The sequence below is a fragment of the Dendropsophus ebraccatus genome, chromosome 11, assembly GCF_027789765.1.
Source record: "Dendropsophus ebraccatus isolate aDenEbr1 chromosome 11, aDenEbr1.pat, whole genome shotgun sequence".
Classification (NCBI taxonomy): domain Eukaryota; kingdom Metazoa; phylum Chordata; class Amphibia; order Anura; family Hylidae; genus Dendropsophus; species Dendropsophus ebraccatus.
The window spans coordinates 80,689,665-80,714,295 of NC_091464.1; the positions used below are offsets into that span (position 1 = coordinate 80,689,665).

General features: G+C 48.5%; 1 protein-coding gene and 1 long non-coding RNA gene across 2 annotated transcripts in view; one reads left to right on the forward strand and one right to left on the reverse strand.

The window, feature by feature from the left end:
* Window positions 1-15,313, reverse strand: part of LOC138767866 (uncharacterized) — a 31,827-nt gene extending 16,514 nt beyond the window's left edge. Inside the window, exons 1-2 of the long non-coding RNA XR_011358865.1 lie at window positions 14,789-15,313; window positions 9,915-10,014 (exon numbers count right to left, since the gene is read on the reverse strand). This is a non-coding gene — a long non-coding RNA (uncharacterized lncRNA). The remainder of the gene's footprint in view (window positions 1-9,914; window positions 10,015-14,788) is intronic.
* PIGA (phosphatidylinositol glycan anchor biosynthesis class A) overlaps window positions 14,851-24,631 on the forward strand; it is a 40,227-nt gene continuing 30,446 nt past the window's right edge. The window contains exon 1 of the mRNA XM_069945702.1: window positions 14,851-15,071. The gene's annotated coding sequence lies outside the window, so the exon portion shown is untranslated. The remainder of the gene's footprint in view (window positions 15,072-24,631) is intronic.

Sequence of the window (24,631 nt, forward strand, 5' to 3'; positions counted from 1 at the left end):
TACTGAGAAAAAGTTTTTCATGGCACTTGTACTTTAACCTGGAGTAAGAAGCTTTTTTTACAGGTGCAAAGGAGAGACATGAAATACTTGTGGTGGGACACCACAGAAGGATCTCCCTCCAAGGCCAACTGGGACCTAAAATCATCCCTGGCGCATGAACCCCTCCAGCCCACAAACAATACCTCAACCATCTACCCACCACCACACCAACAGAAGGAAGAAAATAAAAGTGAAGTGTAAAACAAGCCTAAAAGGCATTTTCCATGTGTTCCCAAAAACACCTATTCGCAGATAATTGGACCATGTAAAAGTGGTAGGGATCAGCCAAAGAGAGTGAAAACACCTGATACTTGACTGATCATGTCTTTAGAGCAGGCTTCAAAATTTATTATGAGCCACACATCTCCCTGTGTAAACACATGTGCAGCGGATAGCAAAAGAAAAACTGACAGCACAGATATGCATATATCCATGAAGAATCCGCATCTGTGCTGTTGGTGAAATCTTCTTACCTCTAGACTAGAGGATGCCCCCTTGTCATGGTTACAGACCTAGGAGTAAAAAGATCACTACAAAGACCTCTGTACTGTCCATTCATATATTTGTACATTGTATCAGATTGCCCCTAAGACGTCTTTTTTCTAAACTAAATAACCCCAAGCTTGATAACCTGTCCTGGTACTGTAACCAACCCATTCAATAATGACCTTGGTCGCCCTTTAATGCACCCGCTCCAGTTCAGTCATATCCTTTTTATATACAAGTACCCAAGGACATAATACTGGAACGCATTATTCCTCCTGGGTGTAATACTGCCATACACTGTGCCCCCATGATACATGCTACATGTTGTGTCTCACAGGATATAACAGTGCCATACACTGTACCACTAGTTTTCTATTGACATTTACATGGACAGAGGTGGCACCAGAGAGCACAGTGCCAAACACTGTGCCCCCAGGACATAACAATGCTACACACTGTCCCCGCTAGGTATAATACTGACACATATTGTGCCCCCAGGGTATAACAGCGCCATACACTGTGCCCTTGCATAGTGTTCTTTCCTGGCTATAATACAGCCACTGCTTCATTGTTTACCCTAGTGCAAATTATATCCTCCTTATAAGAATATTCTAGCCTGATTCATTGCTGCAGTAATGAATCAATCTGTGGTCAACAACCAGCTCCTGCATGCTCATAAGTCCGACCTGTGTCCTCCATTCTCCTGTGTGTTGTTCCCTGTATTTGTTCTTGGAGGGCGCATGGAAGGAGAGTCACCTACCCTGTAACTGCAACACACAGTCCCATGTAAATCTCACCTCCTCTGCTCCCTGGAACACACTGTTACAGTAATAGTACATGTGGAAATCCCACTCATGATGTCATTAAAATGGAATAGAAGCAATGTAACCTATGTGGTCTATGTCTGAGCAGGCACAATGTGCACAGGATGGATAGCTGTGTGGGGAGTTGGGGAATGTAGACTTGTACTACCGTCTTATACTGCACGATGACATAACATATGACCAGTGAGGATAAGTGAGTGTCTCTCCATTACCGGCAGCATGGACAGATTTACACAGCTTACACAGTGACATACAGACCTGCTGATTCCAGTTAAACTAGTATAGAGGAATTTTCCCGACATCTGTATTCTCCCACATATGGTATACTGTCAGCAGGGGGTAGGCTGGATATTTAAGGCAGTTGATATAAGTATTATATAACATGAAACCATCTGATTACCATTAGGTAGAACCCCCCCACACACACACACACACACACACACACACACGCCCCTGTTGGCAATATAGGTTTGGCCCATCAAGACATTGAATCCGGAGCCATCATGTGATATCTGTCTTTGAGATATTAGCGTCGGGTAAATTAAAGGGGTAGTTCAACAAAAAAATTTTTTTTTTCAAATCAACTGGTGCCAGAACGTGCCAGTAGTTTTCAGCTGCTGTATGTTCTGCAGGAAGTGGTGTATTCTTTTCATTCTGGAGAGCAGGAGAAGTTTTCTATGAGGATTTGCTCCTGCTCTGGACAGTTCCTTACATGTACAGAGGTGGCACCAGAGAGCACTGTGTCAGACTGGAGAGAATACACCACTTCCTACAGGACATACAGCAGCTGATAAGTACTGGAAGACTGGAGAGAATACACCACTTCCTTCAGGACATACATGGACCAGTTTTGGTGAACAATCCCTTAAACCTCTTAAGGACGGAGACAATTTTCGTCTTTGCGTTTCGTTTTTTCCTCCTTGTGTTTAAAAGGCCATAGCACTTGCAATTTTTCATCTAGAGACCCACATGAGCCCTTAGTTTTTGCGTCACTAATTGTACTTTGCAATGGCAGACTTAATTTTTGCATAAAATATGCATTTTTACGCCGTTTGTCCTATGGAAAAACTGACATGTTATACATGTTCCTTAAGTCGGTATAACGATATGCAACTTGCATAACTTTTATATTATTTGATGGGTTTAAAAAAAATAAAACCTTCTACAGAAAAAAAAACGTTCCCTAAAATCGCTCTATTTCCAGGCTTATAGCGCTTTTATCCTTTGGTCTATGGGGCTGTGTGAGGTGTTTTTTCTATCGGTACCTTGATTGCACATATACAACTTTTTGATCGCTTTTCATTACAATGTTCCTGGATTTGATGTGACCAAATATGCACAATTTTTGCACTTTCGACGGTCTTGCACTTACACCGTTTACCGTGCGAGATCAGGAATGTGATAAATTAATAGTTCGTACGATTACGCATTCGGCGATATCAAACATGTTTATTTATTTATTTTTATTTATAAAATGTGAAAAGGGGGGTGATTTAAACTATAATTTGGGGAGGGGGTTATTTATTAATGGAAACACTTTTTTTTAAAACTTATACAGTAATTAGAAGTCCCCCCCCCCCCAATAGAGATCAGTGTAGCTGTATAACACAGCACGGATCCATGAGATCGGTGCTCTATTGAGATCAGGGGCGCCGCAATGATGAGGCGACCTGAATCGTCTGCCTCAGGCGGCGCCACCAGCTATCTTCATGGGGGCGGCATTCAGTGGCAGATTATAATATGAGCGGTTCGGGCGGCCGCCCACATTATAATCCGCCACTGACTGTACCCAGGGCCGCTTTAACCAGAGGGCACATGGTGCACGTGCACCGGGCCCACTGGTTAAAGGGGCCCCCCCCCGAGCAGGCCGGCCGTTGCTATGTGCGACCAATGCGGTCGCACAGGGCTCCGGCCACCAGCCAGTCATGGGGGAGCGCCATGGATGGGTAATCTACTTACCCCTCCATGGCGCCCCCTGCAGGGCCCCCCCGTCCGCCGCTGCCCCCGTCGGGGCCATTGGCTCCCTCCCTGTCACTCACTCTTGTGGCCGCACTTCCTGCGGTCACAAGAGGCCGCGCTCTCCCTCTAGCGCCCGACGTCACTAGAGCGTCGGCGCGAGGGTAAGGGGAGTGCAGCCTCTTGTGACCGCAGGAAGTGCGGCCACAGGAGGAAAGAGAAGAGGAACGCGTGGACCCAGGTGAGTAAAAGTGTTTGTTTTTTTCAATGTTATATAGCAGGGGGAGCTATATACTATGGGGGGGCACAGGGGGCTATATACTATGGGGGAGAACAGGGGGCTATATACTATGGGGGAGAACGGGGGCTATATACTATTGGGGAGCACAGGGGGGCTATATACTATGGGGGAGAACGGGGGCTATATACTATTGGGGAGCACAGGGGGGCTACATACTATGGGGGAGCACAGGGGAGCTATATACTATGGGGGAGCTATATACTATCAGGGAGCACAGGGGGGCTATATACTATGGGGGAGAACGGGGGCTATATACTATTGGGGAGCACAGGGGGCTATATACTATGGGGGAGAACGGGGGCTATATACTATTGGGGAGCACAGGGGGCTATATACTATGGGGGAGCACAGGGGGCTATATACTATGGGGGAGCACAGGGGAGCTATATACTATGGGGGAGCACAGGGGGCTATACACTATGGGGGAGCACAGGGGAGCTATATACTATTGGGGAGCACAGGGGAGCTATATACTATTGGGAAGCACAGGGGGCTATATACTATTGGGGAGCACAGGGGAGCTATATACTATGGGGGAGCACAGGGGAGCTATATACTTTGTGGGAGCACAGGGGGCTATATACTATGGGGGAGCACAGGGGGCTATATACTTTGGGGGAGCACAGGGGGCTATATACTATGGGGGAGCACAGGGGGCTATATACTATGGGGGAGCACAGGGGGCTATATACTATGGGGGAGCACAGGGGAGCTATATACTATGGGGGAGCACAGGGGGCTATACACTATGGGGGAGAACGGGGGCTATATACTATTGGGGAGCACAGGGGGCTATATACTATGGGGGAGCACAGGGGGCTATATACTATGGGGGAGCACAGGGGAGCTATATACTATGGGGGAGCACAGGGGGCTATACACTATGGGGGAGCACAGGGGAGCTATATACTATTGGGGAGCACAGGGGAGCTATATACTATTGGGAAGCACAGGGGGCTATATACTATTGGGGAGCACAGGGGAGCTTTATACTATGGGGGAGCACAGGGGAGCTATATACTTTGGGGGAGCACAGGGGGCTATATACTATGGGGGAGCACAGGGGAGCTATATACTATGGGGGAGCACAGGGGAGCTATATACTATGGGGAGCACAGGGGGCTATATACTACTGGGGAGCACAGGGGGCTATATACTATGGGGGAGCACAGGGGGCTATATACTATGGGGGAGCACAGGGGGTTATATACTATTGGGGAGCACAGGTTAGCTATATACTATTGGGGAGCACAGGGGCTATATACTATTGGGGAGCACAGGGGAGCTATATACTATTGGGGAGCACAGGGGTCTATATACTATGGGGGAGAGCACAGGGGGCTATATATTATGGAGAGCACAGGGGGGCTATATACTATTGAGGGGGAGCACAGGGGGGCTATATACTATTGGGGAAGAGCACAGGGGGCTATATACTATTGGGGAGCACAGGGGGCTATATACTATTGTGGGAGAGCACAGGGGGGCTATATACTATTGGGGGAGAGCACAGGGGGCTATATACTATTGTGGGAGAGCACAGGGGGGCTATATACTATTGTGGGAGAGCACAGGGGGGCTATATACTATTGTGGGAGAGCATAGGGGGGCTATATATTATTGGGGGAGAGCACAGGGGGGCTATATACTATTGTGGGTGAGCACAGGGGGCTATATACTACTGGGGAGAGTGCACAGGGGGGCTATATACTAATGGGGGAGCGCACAGGAGGGCTGTATATAACTGGAGGAGCACATGAGGGTCTATATACTACAGGGACACCTTAAAACTATGGAGGCACAGAGGGGTGTAACTATGTAGGAGTACAGAGGGGTGTAACTACTGTATAGGGGTACAAGGGACCTAACTACTGTATGTGTTGGAGCCTAAAATATTTGTCTGGCAGATTCTGGAGAGAAGATTCACAGCCAGGAGAAGACTTCAAGGTGGCCCACGCTGGATGGAGAGAAAAAGAAAAGGTGACAGACTCTGATCGGAGAAGACGCCTCCGGTGAGTCACTGGATGTAACTTCACTCTGTTATAGGCTTGTACTGATAGGGGTCATGGTATGGCGGTATTATGTAATGGTATCAATGGTGATATCTTTCTGTTTTGTTTAGTGCAGTTTTTATGTAATATGTAATCACTGAATGGTGGAAATAGTGTTATAAGGTAACTACTGTATGTACTGGGGCTCTTGATACAGTGTGGGGGCAAATTCAGTACATTATACAATGTGCAGAAAGGTAAGGGGGGGCCCACTCTTGAGGGCTGTGCACTGGGCCCACCAATGTATTAAAACGGCCCTGACTGTACCATGTACTGGAGCCCCCCCGCCCCCGGGCAGTATCTGTAATGAGATGCTGTGAGCGGGGGAGACTGTATTCATAAGCGCCGCGCTGTACTAAATCAGCCGCGCGGTGCTGATACTACAGCGCGGCGCTTATGAATACAGTCTCCCCCGCTCACAGCATCTCATTACAGATACTTCCCGGGGGCGGGGGGGCTCCAGTACATGCATTCCACGTCCGTGATCCGTCAGGATCACGGAACGTGGGAATGCAGCCTTAGTCCCCCGGCTGATGTGCGGCTGCCCGGGGTGTCCCGTCCTGTCCCCGGCAGCGCGCGCATCAGAGAGCTCCCCGTGCGCCGGAAGTCACAGCCACAGGCGCATGGGGAGATCTGTGATGCGCGCGCTGCCGGGGACAGGACGGGACACCCCGGGCAGCCGCACATCAGCCGGGACCAGACCAGAGAGGCTCGACGGGGGAACGGAGGGCAGGTGAGTTGTGTGCTGTTTTTTGTTTTATCTGCTGTGCAGGGGGGGGGGGAGAGGGGGACCATCTATAAGGTAGGGGGGGAAGGGGGCCATCTATAAGGGAGGGGGGAAAGAGGGGGACGATCTATAAGGGAGGGGGGAAAGAGGGGGACGATCTATAAGGGGGGGGGACCATCTATAAGGGAGGGGGAGAGGGAAGAGGGGGACCATCTATAGGGGGGGGCCATCTATAAGGGAGGGGGGAAAGAGGGGGACCATCTATAAGGGGGGGGCCATCTATAAGGGAGGGGGGAAAGAGGGGGACCATCTATAAGGGGGGGACCATCTATAAGGGAGGGGCGGGAGGGGGACCGTCTATAAGGGGGGGGAAGAGGGGGACCATGTATAAGGGGGGAGAGGGGGAACATCTATAAGGGAGGGGGAAAGAGGGGGACCATCTATAAGGGGGCATCTATAAGGGAGGGGGGAGAGGGGGACCATGTATAAGGGGGGGAGGGGGACCATCTATAAGGGAAAGGGGACCATCTATAAGGGAGGGGGAGAGAGGGAAGAGGGGGACCATCTATAAGGGGGGGGAAAGAGGGGGACCATCTATAAGGGGGGGGGAGAGGGGGACCATCTATAAGGGGGGGAGAGAGGGAAGAGGGGGACCAACTATAAGGGGGGGGGAAGAGGGGGACCATCTATAAGGGGGGAAGAGGGGGACCATCTATAAGGGAGGGGAAAGAGGGGGACCATCTATAAGGGAGGGGGGAGAGGGGGACCATCTATAAGGGAGGGGGGAGAGGGGGACCATCTATAAGGGAGGGGGGAGAGGGGGACCATCTATAAGGGAGGGGAAAGAGGGGGACCATCTATAAGGGAGGGGGGAGAGGGGGACCATCTATAAGGGAGGGGGGAGAGGGGGACCATCTATAAGGGAGAGGGGGACCATCTATAAGGGAGAGGGGACCATCTATAAGGGGGGGAAGAGGGGGACCATCTATAAGGGGGGAAGAGGGGGACCATCTATAAGGGGGGAAGAGGGGGACCATCTCCTAAAAGATCAGCACCCTCCTCTCCTGACATCCTCTGTGCTGCTGGGACTTCTCCTATAGGATTAGCACCCTCCTCTCCTGACATCCTCTGTGCTGCTGGGACCTCTCCTATAGGATTAGCACCCTCATCTCCTGACATCCTCTGTGCTGCTGGGACCTCTCCTATAGGATTAGCCCCCTCCTCTCGTGACATCCTCTGTGCTGCTGGGACCTCTCCTATAAAGTCAGCCTCCTCCTCTCCTGACATCCTCTGTGCAGCAAGGGACCAAACATTATGTTTATTGGGGACAGCAGTGGGGGGGGGGGGGGCAGTAGGGGATTATAATGTGGGCGGATTGACGGGGGGGGGGGGGGGGGGGGGGGCGTCATTCTATAGTTCGCCTCGGGCAGCAGAGAGGCTAGAATCACCCCTGATTGCGATGGTCTGCTGCAGATCATTGCAATAGAATACCGAGCCGGGATCAGCGTCATTCAGACGCTAAGGCCCGGTAAGATCAAGGGATTCCCCCTCCGTGATCGCATTTCGGGGGGAAATCCCGCCACTAGACACCGGGGATGGGCTGCAAATAACACTGTTAGATTCAGCTGTCATGTTTGACAGCTGCATCTAACGGTGTTAATTAGCGGGAGTGGCGATCGGTCCGTTCCCGCTAATAGCCGCGGTCCCGTGCTGCAGATAGCAGTCGGGATCGCAGCAGTTCAGAGCAGGGTTGCGGCGCCGCCCCCCTCTGAACTACTCTTGCGGACATATGCAGCTACATTAAATACCAACATCAGAAGTTAGTATTTAATTTGATCAAACCATATTGCCTCATGTAGGTCTCTGATACAGGAGTCCCTAACCAAACAGCACTGTGCCAGTCAGCAAACGCCAACCCCGCAAAGCGTGCGCAAGCAGGGAAGGGGGGCCACGGAACAGCCCTGCAACCCCAATCTCACAGGACCAAACAAAGGGCCCCTCAAATCCAGCAGGCACTGCCGACGAAGAAAGCGACCACAAAGCAACAAAAGTGTGAACAAGCTGTTACCTATCACCATTGCTCCTGCAGGTAGAATGGGAGAACACAAGGAGGTCATTCCCATATGTACACACGTGCTTTCTGATAATTGCATGGGTCTAAGGGCCCTTTTACACAGAAAGATTATCTGACAGATTATCTGCCAAAGATTTGAAGCCAAAGACAGGACTGGATTTGAAAAGAGGAGAAATCTCAGGCTTTCATGAATGACCTGATCTCTGTTTATAGTCTGTTCCTGGTTTTGGCTTCAAATCTTTGGCAGATAATCTGTCAGATAATCTTTATGTGTAAAAGGGCCCTTACAAAGGAGGAGTGCTAGCCACAATGAAAAAAAGGGACAGAATACATAAAATATGCAGAAGCCTAATGCTGCATTTACACGTAACGATTATTGGCCCGATCGTACGATTAGCGATGTCGGATTTACGATTTTTTTTTATAACGATCAGCGTTTAGACGGTACGATATATCGTACAAAAATTCGCACTGCGATCGTTTTGCGATCGTTTAAGCCTATCTCACACATTGGTTAAATCGGCGAACGACTGTTCACACGGAACGATTTGCAAATTTTTTGCGTACGATGAACGACGATTTGCTGACCTGCTGAAAGATCACGATGTAAGATTTATCGTGGGTCGTTCGATCGTTCGCTGCGTTTACACGTATGATTATCGTTCCAATTCGACCGTTATCGCGCAAATTCGCACGATAATCGTTACGTGTAAACGCAGCATAAGGCTGCATTCACAAGTTCAGTGATTTTCCTGGTCCGTGATTGTGGTCCGGCAGCAACCTCCGTGATCCGTGCAAAACAGTCCGTTTTGCATCCGTTTTGTATCCGTGTCCGTTTTTTTCACGGATCTGTCTTACAGCATTTTACATTACATTGATTACATCACATCTGTGTTTTTCACGGATGAACACGGATGTCACATCCGTGTACATCCGTGAAAAACACGGATCTCATTGATTTCTATGGGGAATCCTTTCCGTGCATCCGTTCCGAGTAATGACATGTCCTATTTTTTTAACGGAACGGATCACGGATCCGTGAAATCACGGAACATCTGAATAGCCCCATAGAAAGCAATGGGCTGTAAAATTGTCCGTGCGCACGGATCCGTGAGCACGGACAACTTCCCGGAACGTGTGAATGCAGCCTAAGGATACAAACACACACGGCATATACGCTGCGTATTTACTGCTGCGATACGCAGCAAATATGCAGCAGATACGCAGCAGATTACATCTAAATAACTGAACACAGCATCAAATCTGCTGCGTATCTGCTGCGTATACGCTGTGTGTGTTTGTACCCTAAAGGACAGAAATGGTTTTTAATGTAGCTGAACAAGCTTACGTGTGAACCATGGGTGCGATGTGTAGCCATTTCTGTCCTTTAGGCTTGTGCATAATCCAGATGGTATTGTGGCCAGGGGGGATGCTCTTAGGCAGTGTCTGTTCTTACCTTGCATTGGTTCCTCATTAAATTCTCAAAGATCTGTTGGTCAACAGGACTCTCACATTCAGGTTTTGGCTTGTCATACCGCAGTTTAAAGGTAATTTGTCTGCAAAATAAATAAAAATCCTTTACAAACGCAAATTTATCCAACAGGTTATTAGGTATAAACTTTAGGCCCTGTTACAACATAGAACTTTCCAAATCACTCAACACATACGTGACATTAGTTTATAAGGCTTCCTCTGTTCTTTCTGATATTTGCATGTCTGACCGGTTGGACTTCTTTTTGGAAGATTTGCGGATGCCCCTTCTGGTTCTTTTTCTAAAATTTTCCCATTAGGGGTCCACTGCCACTATAGGCCCACCTGATTGTTATTCCTGGCATTGCCAAAATGCTTCCACTTGAAGGCCTGTTTTTTCTCAAAATCTGCCCAATCCCTCATCTTTTTTAGTCTATCTTTACTGATTGGGTTTTATACACATAGATATTTTACATATTATATGAAGCACAACTATTTATATACAGGATACGTGGGCATGAATTTAAAGTATATGCACTTTAACTATTATGGTAGGGTACATATAATTTATTATAAATCTGTCCCCTTTATCTAACTTTTAGTCTGTATTATTGTATGATAGGATGCAATGGGTTTATATTTATGCACCAATTTATAACTGGTATTCTACTGACACCTAGTGGTCATATTGATATAATAAAATGTCCTTTATGTTGGTGCTCACATAATACTTCAGTCAAGGGCTGTAGTTTATTGTATTCCTTTGTTTATTAGGGTGCCTTCACACACCGGATCTGCAGCAGATCTGCAGCAGATTTGATGGTGCAGATTTGATGCTGTGTTCAGTTATTTAGATCAAATCAGCTGCGGATCTGCTGACACACAAAAAAGAAGAAAGGCTGTATACAGCGATAAAACCTAACTACAAGGAGGGAGACCAAAATGAGTCAACCCTCCAACCGTGTATACCCTGCCCCACGCGTTCCGTCAGCAAGATGCTGACTTCATCAGGGGTCTGTGCTTGAACCCACAATATGAGACATTTTATAGTAAATCAAATAATTAGTCCACCAATCATACACCAGATCCGGCAGTACTCACAGGTGAGGACATCATATATGGTGAGCAAGCCGCCCATGATGTCACGTTAGCGGCCATCATCCCTCTAGAAGGCCTGTATTTTGGTTTGTACTATACCGCATGTATTTAGTTTTTTGCATATGTACTATTCTTGTATTATACTTAACCTTTATTTGTATTCATGTCCGTATTGTACATTTACATTTGGATATTAGTGAGGAGTGCTGGATTCTTAAGCATGTGACATTGAGGTGGAGGATCCCGGTTGGAGGGTTGACTCATTTTGGTCTCCCTCCTTGTAGTTAGGTTTTATCGCTGTATACAGCCTTTCTTCTTTTTTTGTGTGTTTTTTAACTTGTCAGTATTTAATAAAATGTATATTTTGTGTATATTTACTGGATTTGCTGAGCGTTTTCTCTTTAGGCTTGTTCTTTGTTTGTTTTGGTCATTATTTTCTGAGGCAGCTCGCACTCCTTTCCCTTTTTTTCTATTATTATTTACTTAGTGTGTGCTCACACTGCATATGTTTAGGATTCATGCCGCACAACCGCCGCATTGTAACTCAGGTATATGTGATTTGTTTATTATATTGTTATAATGTGCCATATAATTAACCCCTGCATACAGTTATTTACTCCTGAAGAAGCTCTGTGTGTGGAATGATACACCTGGGGTGATTTTTCCCTTACTGAGCACTATATGTGAGATACGCTCCCTGCAGGTTTACTATTCATACTCGGGATACTAGGGATCATAGGGGTCTGTTTATGAAGTTTTTTAAGTGTTTGTAATTGTTCTGGCAATCTTGTAATTTTGTATGTGAGCCATGCATCTTTACTAATATCTCATTTTTGTGTAGCGTAATAAAGAATTGCTAATTGTAATAAGCCATTCCTAGCAATGCTATGACCCACAAGTGGCTGAGGTTAAGGCAGAGTCACCGGTTAAGGCTATGTTCATAAACAGTATCTTGGCCCTCATATTGCAACCAAAACCAGGAGTGTTTTGAAAACACATAAAGGCTATGTTCACACACTGCTGAAATTTAGTGGATGGCCACAATTTTATGACAAATTTTGGCCAATATTTCATAACAACGGCCAATGTTTTAAAATAAGCCAATTATTTGCAATTAAATGGCGGCCATCCACTAAATTTCAACATTGTGTGAATATAGCCTATTTGTGTTTTCAATCCACTTCTGGTTTTGGTTGCAATATGGGGACCACAATACTAAGCAAAAATACTGTGTGTGTGAACCCAGCCTTATGCTGGGTTTACACGGAACGATTATCGCGCGAATTTGCACGATAATGATCGAATTCGAACGATAATCGTACATGTAAACGCGGCGAACGATCGAACGACGAGCGAGAAATCATTCATTTTGATCTTTTAACAGGTTCTTAAATCGTCGTTTGCAAAAATTTCGCCGATCGTTCCGTGTAAACCGTCGTCCGCGCGATAGTCCGGCCGCCCGCCGCCCCGCTCATCCGCAGCCCCATGCGCCGGCTCGATCGCCACCCCCGCCGCTGCTCTGATCACCGCCACCACCGCTCCAATCACCACCCCCGCTGCCGCTCAGATCGCCACCCCCGCCCCTCCGATCGCCCCCGCCGCGACCATACTTTACCTGCTCCGCGTAGCAGGTCTTCGACATCCCCGGCTCCGCTCTTCAGTGCACTGATTGGCTGAAGAGGGGAGCCGGGAATTTCAAACGGCTCCTCTTCAGCCAATCAGTGCTGCCGTGCATTGATTGGCTGAAGAGGGGAGCCGGGAATTTCAAACGGCTCCCCTTCAGCCAATCAGTGCTGAAGGGGAGCACTGATTGGCTGAAGAGGAGCCGTTTGAAATTCCCGGCTCATCTCTTCAGCCAATCAGTGCACTGAAGAGCGGAGCCGGGGATTTGAAGACCTGCTACGCAAAGCAGGTAACGTATGCACGTGGCGGCGGGGGCGATCGGAGCGGCGGCGGGGGTGCGATCGGAGCGCCTTGGGGGGGGGGATTGGCGACCAGGGCGGCAGGGGTGGCGATCGCAGCGGTGGTGGCGATCGCAGCGGCGGGGGTGGCGATCGCAGCGGCGGCGGGGGTGGCGATCAGAGCGGCAGCCGGGGGCGATCGGAATGGCGGGGGTGGCAATTGGGGCGGCGCAGGGGGCTGCGGTTGAGCGGTCGGGCGGGTTGCGGACGCGCAATCGCCAAACGATTTTTCTGTACGATACATCGTACCGTCTAAACGCTGATCGTTATAAAAAAAAAAAACGTTACTTCGAAATCGTTAATCGTACGATCGGGCCAATAATCGCCTCGTGTAAACTTAGCATAAGGGTCCATTTACACAGAAAGATTATCTGACAGAGATTTGAAGCCAGAGCCAGGAATGGATTTAAAAAGAGGAGAAATCTCAGGCTTTCCTTTATGACCTGATCTTTGTTTATAGTCTGTTCCTGGGTTTGGCTTCAAATCTTTGGCAGATAATCTTTCTGTGTAAATGGACCCTAACCAGTTACCTTACCCCTAAGGGTCCTATTAAGGGTAGCTTCACACACGCCGGATCCACAGCGGATTTCACGCTACAAATTTGCTGCGAAATTTGCTGCGGATCCATTGCCATGTATTTTCGATGAGAATACATACTCGCAGAGGGATTGACATCCCGCTGTGAGTATGTAAGTTAACCCCCCGCCGGCTGTAGCATACATTTCCTGCTGCGGCTTGCTTCAGGGGTTCCCGGCTGGACGTCCCGCTCAGCCAATCAGCGGCTGCAGAGGGGCAGTGCACAGATTGGCTGAGCAGGATTTATTTATAAAAACCAAATTGTTATAAAAACCAGATCGATTGGGCGAATTATCGCTTTGTGTAAACGCAGCATTACACACACACACACATATATATATATATTTATATACACACACACTGCACTTGCTGCAGGATAATCGAGCTGTGGAATAGGCTCATGCTGCGTTTACACGGAGCGATAATTCGCCTGATCGTACGATTAACGATTTCGAAGTAACAATTTTTTCTTATAACGATCAGCGTTTAGACGGAACGATATATCGTACGGAAAAATTGTTTTGCAATCGTTTTGCGATCTCTTAAGCCTATCTCGCACATTGGTTAAATCGGTGAACGACTGTTTACACGGAACGATCTGCAATTTTTTTGCGAACGACGATTTAAGAACATGTTGTAAGATCCAAATGAACAATTTTTTACTCCACGTTTGATCGTTCGCTGCGTTTACACGTACTAGTATATCAGCGCTCTTTTACAATATTGATCAGGCGGTGTAATACAGCCCTAACAGAGACCGATCCCTGCCGTTCTTTCTTTATTATTATTAGTGTCGGTCAGGACACTAGGCAGCACCCCGACCCCCACACCACAGTCTATTAGACTGGAGTTCCCTCTCCTTTTTCCACATACAGTGATTTATACATCTCCTATCATAGCTGTATATTACTGGGCACACTGTTAGTGTGGGGCACAGGTGGGAAACATTTGCTGTAAGTTTAGGGGGAAGAATACAACATGTCTGCTGCTCCCTCATAACAAATAACATCATAGTCGCTTCATGAGGTGATCTCTAAGCTTCCTCTGTCACTGGCGCCCCTCTAGCCTTGCGCCCGGGGCAAATGCCTTTCCCAGTAACTCCTGCCCATACTGCAAACATCATATCGGTAACCAACTGCTCCGTATAGTATGAGGTAGCAGAGCTGAGGTTATAGTAGCGAGCCTGTCCTGTCAGTGCAAGAATATTCAGGCTCCGCCCACTCACATAGACACAGCGCGGCGCTCATCCACTCCTGCGGCCACTTAGCTCCACCTATTTTCTGTACTAAGCCAATAGTAGCTGAGAACAATTAATTTCCAGCCAATCACAGACGTGACGGTGTAAAACCAATGAAATCCCTTTTTATATCGGTACTCGGTAATCAGTGTGTATTGTCCTCTGTGATTGGCTCTCATTATGTGAGGGGCGGGTAACCAGGAAGCGCTCGGTACATGTCGTGTGTGAGAGCCGGAGGATGCGGGCGGGTTGCTGCTGTGCTGAGGAACCGGTAAGAGGTCGCCGCTATGTCTGTATGAATAGGGCCAGGCTGGTAGATTGGAGCAGCGATATATAATATAATAACGGGGCTCCGGTCACACGAAGTCAGCGGTTTGCGTTTTCCTTGTGGCACATAGAGTTTTCATGGTGGTGCATGGAGCCTTGTTACTGCATGCTGCCTTCTGACCGGGTCATTTGTGTAATGATAGAGTATGGCGAGATTTATTATAGAAACTACGGTAGTGGTGGAGATGTGAGCGGTTACCAATGGCAACCAGGTGAGCGCTTTCCTGCCACACTGAGGTGATGTTTAGAAAATGAAAGCAACTACCTGATTGGCTGCTCTGGAAACTGCTTTACTGTAACGCGACACTGGTTCCCTGATTGTATTTCATATGGATACAGTATGTGTTCCTGTAGACTGCAGGTGCAGCTCTGTACGTCAGTGCATCCCATATGGTATATAGTATATTGCCTCTGTATGAGAAGGGCACTATTACACAGCCCGATTATCGTGCAAAAAATCGTTATATCGTTTGAATTTAAACGGTAAACGTTCTGTGTAATTGCAGGCAATGATCGAAAAATCGTTCGTATGTCACTGATCGTTAATTTAGATCGGAACTTAAAATTATCGTTAATCGTTCTCTGTAATTCCACATTCGTTCGCTCAAGTTCCGCATTTTTCACTACTCGTTCAGTGTAATTGCACATTGTTCATTGTTTTGCAGGGATCAGAAGGAATAAGAGTCCTATTCCATGGGCCGATGGGGGCCCGATCAACAATGTAAACGAGTGCCGATCTGCTAGATTGGCTCTTGTTTATTGGGCCTATTACGCGGCCCCATAATCGTTTAGCGAGGGCTGCAGGGACATCGTTACCGATGTCCTTGCAGCCGTTGGTTAAAGGAGACCTGTCACCCCCCCCCCCCCCCCCCCCGTGCCAGGGTGACAGGCTCCCGATCCCCTTATACTGACCGAGACCCGGTCCCGGGACGGAGATATCCTGGTCAGAAGCTGGCGCGCGCTCTGTGGAGATAGGTCCGGCGTCCATAGAGAATGAATGGAGACATGTGCGCACTGCAGAGATGAGTCCGGCTCTATTCATTCTCTATGGACGCCGGACCTATCTCCACAGCGCACGCACCCGCTTTTGACCAGGATATCTCCATCCCGGGAGCGGGATGAGGTCAGTATAAGGGGATCTAGCTGGGGGTCGGGAGCCTGTCACTCCGGCACGGGGGGTGACAGGTCCTCATTAAACATCGTACTTTACCTATCCAGGCTGCAGGTCTTCTGCGCTCCTTCTCCCAGTCCCCCGCGCAGCAGCAGCTCCGGAGCAGCCTGTCTGAACTGACAGACTGCTCAGCCAATCACTGACCGCGGCGGTCCTGGCCAGTGATTGGCTGAGCGGTCTGTCAGCTCAGACAGGCCGCTCCAAAGCTGCTGCTGCGCACAGGAACGGTAGAACACCTGCAGCCTGGATAGGTAAAGTATGATGTTTTTAAATCGTGTGTCGCCCGCCACGCACCGCTATTCCACGTAGCGATGTGCAGGTGGCAACCAATGATTTTAGATTTGAACCTAAATGAACGATCAGCCGATGACACGATCATCAGCTGATAGTTCTCTCTATTCCATGGAGCGATAACCGATTATCACTCTGTGGAATAGGCCCCTATACAATCATAGTAACAGTCGCATTAACAATCGTAGTAACGATTATAACTAATGACCATTGTTCTGTGTAATATGGTGAACAATTTCAGGTTAACGATAAACAATCTCGTTTGCGGTCGATTATTGTTAAGGCCCATCTCACACAGGGTGTATCGGTGAAAGACGAAGTGATCTGCAAATTTTAGTGAGCGACCAATGAAGATTTGAGAACGTGTTGAAAGACCAAAATAAACGATTTCTCGCTCATGGCTTGATCGTTCACTGTGTTTACACAAGCTGATTATCGCTCAGATTCGAACGATAATTGATTAGTGTAAAAGGACCATTAGTTGTTAAACGTTTAAAATCGCTCTGTGTAATAGGACCCTAAGAATAAAGGGGCATAGTGCTTGCATAGAGCTGCATGGGAATTTCAGGTGTCAGCCCCCACCAGTCATAAGGTGATGGCTTATCCTCAAGATACTGCAGCCTTCGACTATCCAGGCATGATGGGAATTGTAGTTTTGCCACAGCTGGAGGGCCAAGGTTTCCCATCCCTGCAATACTGTATGACACGGTTCCCCAACCTCCGTTTTTCTTACTGTTGCAAAACTACAGCCCCTCGTGATGTTTTTGTATATGCATGAAGTGTTTACCATCTATACGTTTGTATACATTTTGAGTCTTGTCCTTGTAAATAAAGTTGCAGAAATCAATTCTATAATGTTACTGTCTGAATTAGGGATGGTCCGAACCTGCAGAGGTTCGGGTTCGTAAGAACCCAGACTCTCGGCAATGATTCCCGCTGTCTTAAACCTCCGTGGAGAGGGTGGATAAAGCAGGAAGACAGCCTGGAAAACTGGGATACAGCCTATGGCTGTGGCTGTATCCCGGTTTTCCAGGCGGTCCTCCCGCTGTATCCACCCTCTCCACAGAGGTTTAAGACAGCTGGAATCATTGCCGAGAGTCCGGGTTCGTACGAACCCAAACATCGGCAGGTTTGGACCATCCCTAGTCTGAATAGATAGCAGTTATGTTTACCATTGTCTAAAATGTAAATTAAAAAAAAAACAAAAAAGTGTTTCTGTATACATAGTACAGAAAGCATAATATATGCTATCCCATCCCACAAATGGTGTAGAGATGTAAAGAAGGCAAAAGCACTATGGATATCTTGGGCAATACATATTGATATGTGTGAGCATTGAAACCTATACGCTCAATATATAACAGAATTTTGATGTGAGAACCCAGTACATTGAACGTGTGCATTACTTATGTGGGTATGTGGGTGGTCTGGTTTGTGCTCTCTATTTAGCTGAAGACTAGAGATGAGCGAGTAGTGAAATATTCGACTTTCGAGAAATAGAATAGGCACCGAGATTCGACAATTCGAACGAATATTCGATCCCATTATAGTCTATGGAAAAAAAATGCTCTGCACTTGGAAATCCAAATTCGACCACTTGGAGGTCACCAAGTCCCCCATGAAACTTCCCTAGACAATGCAAACACCTTCGGAATGACACTGGGACATTAGGGGGAGCATGCCTGGGTGCACCCAACACCCCAAAATCGCAGTATAATGCCACTCTCCGCAGTTGCGAAGGAATAATATTTGCAAACGCTTTACGAATGTTTATGGCAATGTTCACACGTTTTGTTCGTATTTCTTGCGCAGTGTTTTCCATACATGATTCCAATGTGCGTCCACAGAGCGTCATGTTATTCGTGCGTATCACGCGTAATGCTGTACGAACGTTACTGGAACAATATGTATAACGTGCCCTTAGTGGTGTTAAACAGGGACACTATAAGTCACTTGTACACGCAGGGTACTGGAATGAATACACCTGCTGCTGCTGTTATATTATCTATGTCTTAGCACTGAGAAGAGCTTTTGATTCAAAGATGACTTTTTCGCTTGATCTTAGCCCTGAAAAGGACTTTTGGGTTCTGTAGTAAGCCTGCCTAACCAAAACGCTACTAAGGGTACAAACACACAGCAGATACGCAGCAGATTTGGTACTGTGTTCAATTATTTAGATCTAATCTGCTGCGTATCGCAGCAGTAAATACGCAGCGTATAAGCCGTGTGTGTTTGTACCCTAAAACCTATCTCTCCCTGCTCAAGGAGCTCTCCCTGATAGGGATGCACGATGCACCGAAATATCGATACTACTATCGATATTTCGGGCCAAAAAACGATTCGGTACCAGGATTTCCTGGTATCGATACTTTATATTAAGCTGCCTAATAACGCAGCTTAATATAAAGTATAGAGCAGAGAACACGGCCGGCGGCTAGCTAAGCGCCGGCCATGTTCTCTGTGTGCCGCCCCCGGCCCCCTGCCGTCACTTCCTCCTCCTCCGCCCGCCCCTTCCTCCTCCTCCGCCCGCCCCTTCCTCCGCTCACTGCAGGGAGAAGTTATAGCCGGCACACAGCGATCGCATGTGCCGGCTATATAACTGTGCAGATGCGGCTGTCACACTGACAGCGGCCTCTGACCCATCCTGAGCCTCTCCAGAAGCAGTGGGGGTCGGCTACTATGTGTAACAGACCCCCGCTGCTAATGACCTGCAGCCCGTCACATCTCAGCCTCCTGTTCCCCCCTGTCATGCAGCCGTCCATCTGCAGAGCTGTTCCTATGCATATTCATGTGTGCACACTCTCGGTGGCTGTGCTTCCTGACCGGCCTGAGTGTGCACACATGAATATGCACGGAGGAACGGAGGCCTGACAGCTGGGAGCTTCCCGGAGCTGAGGGGAGGGGGATTTGTAAAGGGAGCTAATTTAAGGTGGAACAGACCGCCTGAATCTTGGCCAGCAGCAAAGGTTAATCTTCCTGCTGGCCGAGGTTCAGGTTGTCTGTTCCACCTTAAACTCCCTTTACAAATCCCCCCTCCCCTCTGCTTTGACAAGCCTCATGCTTTGAGTGGTACCGCAGTGAGTGAGAGCAGGGGATGTGTGCAGACATTGCAAACATCCCTGCCCTCTAGTGTGCCCCCCCCCCACATCCCTGCCCTCTGGTGTGCCCCCCCCCCCACATTCCTGCCCTCTGGTGTGCCCCCCCCCACATCCCTGCCCTCTGGTGTGCCCCCCCCCCACATTCCTGCCCTCTGGTGTGCCCCCCCCCACATCCCTGCCCTCCGGTGTGCCCCCCCCCCCACATCCCTGCCCTCTGGTGTGCCCCCCCCCCCCCACATCCCTGCCCTCTGGTGTGCCCCCCCCCCCCACATCCCTGCCCTCTGGTGTGCCCCCCCCCCACATCCCTGCCCTCTGGTGTGCCCCCCCCCACATCCCTGCCCTCTAGTGTGCCCCCCCCCACATCCCTGCCCTCTAGTGTGCCCCCCCCCCCCCACATCCCTGCCCTCTAGTGTGCCCCTAACATTCCTGCCCTTAAACCCCTGCCCTCTGACAGGAACTGACCTGCCAGGCAGAGTAACCCTCTCTTGTCTGTCCAGACCTGGCAGCCTTCACCAGCTCCCTGCAGTGTGGGGGTTGTAGTCTGTACTCAGTGGCGGATTAAATGTACCCTGGGCCCTGGACTGTTCACCCAACCTGGATCCCCCCCGTCAATCTGCCCACTACTGCCCCCCCCCCCATGCTGTCCCCAATAAACACAATGTTTGGTCCCTTGCTGCACAGAGGATGTGAGGAGAGGAGGGGGCTGATCTTATAGGGGAGGTCACAGCAGCACAGAGGATGTCAGGAGAGGAGGGGGCTGATCTTATAGGGGAGGTCACAGCGTCACAGCAGCACAGAGAATGTCAGGAGAGGAGGGGGCTGATCTTATAGGGGAGGTCATAGCGTCACAGCAGCACAGAGAATGTCAGGAGAGGAGGGGGCTGATCTTATAGGGAGGTCACAGCAGCACAGAGGATGTCAAGAGAGGAGGGGGCTGATCTTATAGGAGAGGTCACAGCAGCACAAAGAATGTCAGGAGATGAGGGTGCTGATCTTATAGGGGAGGTCACAGCAGCACAGAGGATGTCAGGAGAGGAGTGTGCTGATCGATAGGGGAGGTCACAGCAGCACAGAGGATGTCAGGAGAGGAGTGTGCTGATCGATAGAGGAGGTCACAGCAGCACAGAGGATGTCAGGAGAGGAGGGGTCTGATCTTATAGGGGAGGTCCCAGCGTCCCAGCAGCACAGAGGATGTCAGGAGAGGAGGGTGGTGATCTATAGGGGAGGTCACAGCAGCACAGAGGATGTCAGGAGAGGAAGGAGTGTGCTGATCTTATGAGAGGTCACAGCAGCACAGAGGATGTCAGGAAAGGAGTGTGCTGATCTATAGAGGAGGTCACAGCAGCACAGAGGATGTCAGGAGAGGAGTGTGCTGATCTATGGGGAGGTCACAGCAGCACAGAGGATGTCAGGAGAGGAGTGTGCTGATCTATGGGGAGGTCACAGCAGCACAGAGGATGTCAGGAGAGGAGGGTGCTGATCTATGGGGAGGTCACAGCAGCACAGAGGATGTCAGGAGAGGAGTGTGCTGATCTATGGGGAGGTCACAGCAGCACAGAGGATGTCAGGAGAGGAGTGTGCTGATCTATAGGGGACGTCACAACAGCACAGAGGATGTCAGGAAAGGAGTGTGCTGATCTATAGAGGAGGTCACAGCAGCACAGAGGATGTCAGGAGAGGAGGGGGCTGATCTTATAGGGGAGGACACAGCAGCACAGAGGATGTCAGGAGAGGAGGGTGCTGATCTATAGGGGACGTCACAACAGCACAGAGGATGTCAGGAAAGGAGTGTGCTGATCGATAGAGGAGGTCACAGCAGCACAGAGGATGTCAGGAGAGGAGGGGTCTGATCTTATAGGGGAGGTCCCAGCGTCCCAGCAGCACAGAGGATGTCAGGAGAGGAGGGTGGTGATCTATAGGGGAGGTCACAGCAGCACAGAGGATGTCAGGAGAGGAAGGAGTGTGCTGATCTTATGAGAGGTCACAGCAGCACAGAGGATGTCAGGAAAGGAGTGTGCTGATCTATAGAGGAGGTCACAGCAGCACAGAGGATGTCAGGAGAGGAGTGTGCTGATCTATGGGGAGGTCACAGCAGCACAGAGGATGTCAGGAGAGGAGTGTGCTGATCTATAGGGGACGTCACAACAGCACAGAGGATGTCAGGAGAGGAGGGTGCTGATCTTATAAGGGGGGGGTTGTATTTTTTTTCGAGGTATCGAACTGGTATTGAGTATCGAACTAAAAAATCAAGTATTGGTATCGAACTCAAAATTCTGGTATCGTGACATCACTACTCCCTGACTAGGTTGAAAGCTCATCTGCGGTCGAGAGGCGGGAGCCAAGTATTAAACATTCGAGGTCATGTGGTTCAGCCATCCAATGAGGGTAGACGCAGTTTTCGCGCTGCGTGCGTACTTCCAGGATCCCTCCCTGCCTCCCTGCATGGTGATTGGATTAAAAAAAGCGCCAAGTGCGATGGGAGGGCTTTCAAATGTTTCCCACGTATTCGACACACTACTCGATTGAATTCGCTCATCTCTACTGATGACATGTTCATTGCTGGGTGGAGATCATCCTGCTTTAGTTTACCAGCACTTCTCTGCAGTGTGTGGGGGGTATTTATTAAAGGGGTTATCCAGCGCTACAAGAACTTTCTTCCAGAGACAGACCCACTCTTGTCTCCAGCTTGGGCATAGTTTTGCTGCTCAGCTCCATTAAAGTGAATGGAGTTTAATTGCAAACCGCACCTGAACTGGAGACAAGAGTGGGTCTGTCTCTGAAAGAAAGTGGCCATGTTTTTGTAGCGCTGGATAACCCCTTTAACACAAATGTAATATATGTGACCCCAGGACACAGCATGGTGTTACTGATATCACAAGGCTGTATGGTTCAGTAGAACAGCAGGTCTTTTTTTTGTAATTGAGAGATGGAGACTAAAATGCATTACAGTGAACTGTCTACCGATATCTCGTGTTCTGCTAATAACCTAAAATATCTGGTGGTGACATTTTTGCCACAGCCATGTATTGTAGGCTACAGTTCATGAATGCTAGTTCCTGGCTACAGGTAGCTATATATGTATCAATAATCAATCATATAAAGTGTTTATTGATTATTTAGATTGTTGAAGCGACCCTGTACCCAAACCACTTGTACCTGCGGATAGCTGCTTTTAATTAAAGATCTGTCCTGGGGTCCGTTCGGCAGGTGATGCAGTTATTGTCCTTAAAACAACTTTTAAACTTTCAGCCCTGTGCCAAATTGGCGTGGTCTAGAGTAAGTATGGCCAAGCATTGCACTGCCTTTCCGTCCCTCCTCCCCACACTCCTCATCATAAGCAATGCCCTGGGCAGGATTTTTCCTATTCATCACCTGTGTGAACACTGCACATGTGTTGGATTATTAAGGCACCTGTGCAGTGTTCACACAAGTGATGAATAGGAAAAATACTGCCCAGGGCATTCCTAATGGTGAGGAGGGACGGAGAGGCGGTGCAAGGCTTGGGCACACACACTCTAGGCCACACCAGTTTGGCACAGGGCTGCAAGTTTAAGGGTAGCTTCACACGTACCATACCGCAGCTGATTTTCTGCTGCAGATCTGCAGCAGATTTGACTAAATGAATGAACACAGCATTAAATCTGCACCATCAAATCTTCTGCAGATCCGCAGCGGATTTTACAGTGCGTATTTAATGCTGTGATTATTCATTTAGTCAAATCTGCTGCGGATCTGCAGCAGAAAATCAGCTGCGATACGGTGCATGTGAAGCTACCCTAAAAGTTGTTTTTTAGGATACCTGCCGAACGGACTGCAGGACTGATCTTGGATTAAAAGCAGCTATCCAAAGGTACAAGCGGTTTGAGGGGGGGGGGAGGAGGAGATTGTGGGAGTCATTTTAATCGAACCCACCCCCAGTTTGTGGGGCTGTCAGAAGAAATGGGATGGAAATCACCATGAGCCAGGGCATAAAGTGCATTATCATCAACACCACCATTAGCAATAGCAGGATGGGTTCTAGATGGAACCTGTACAAAATATGACTGCTGTATAGTAATCTCCGGCTTGCAGGACCAGACAATGTTAGCTTTGTCCCCTTAGCCTCTCAATGCCTGCAGATACATGAATGGTAAGTGCATCCCTGTACCACCCATCCAGCTGTTATTTGCTAGGGCGCTGCATTCACCAGCCCCAGAATACATCCCAGTAACATGGTGGTTTGGATGTACTTCATGTCTGGGCTCTAGGAGATGCACCATGAACTTGGAACAATGAGGGGTTACACAGTGCTATACACTGAGGCCTCGCATCTTACCCCTGCACAGTGTGCCCTGCTATGCCGCGGACCAACACTAAACCCTCATCAACTTGGTCCAGGTTTGTGGACTGGGGATTAGGGACCCCTTTTAGTGGGTAGTTTAGTAGGTGGCCATGACTGTTTCATTCATTTAATGGTGCGTTTAAACAGAGATTTATCTGACAGATCTTTGAAGCCAAAGCCAGGAACAGACTATAAACAGGGAACAGGTCATAAAGGCAATGAATTCATATTCCCTGCCATCTTGTAAGCCCCTTACCCAAATATTGGTTTCAATGATTTATAAGCATGCTTAGATGTGTAGCACTATATAAAGGAAAGACTGAGATTTCTCTTTTTTTCAAATCCATTCCTGGCTTTGGCTTCAATAATTTGTTAGATAAATCTCTCTGTGTAAACGCACCATAAGTGGTCTTTGTAAAGTAAAAATAAAAGCATACATCCAGGAACAATATGTGGACAGACTATTCTTTCAGGGAAAAGAAAATCATGGTTGTCCTTGACAGGTAGTCGTCCTACAAGGATGTATGTGTGCTCTGGGAGCCGTAATGTGATATCATTTATAGCCTCCATACACAGATCAATTTCTTGAAGAGTTTATAGAACACGATTAACTATTAACAGAA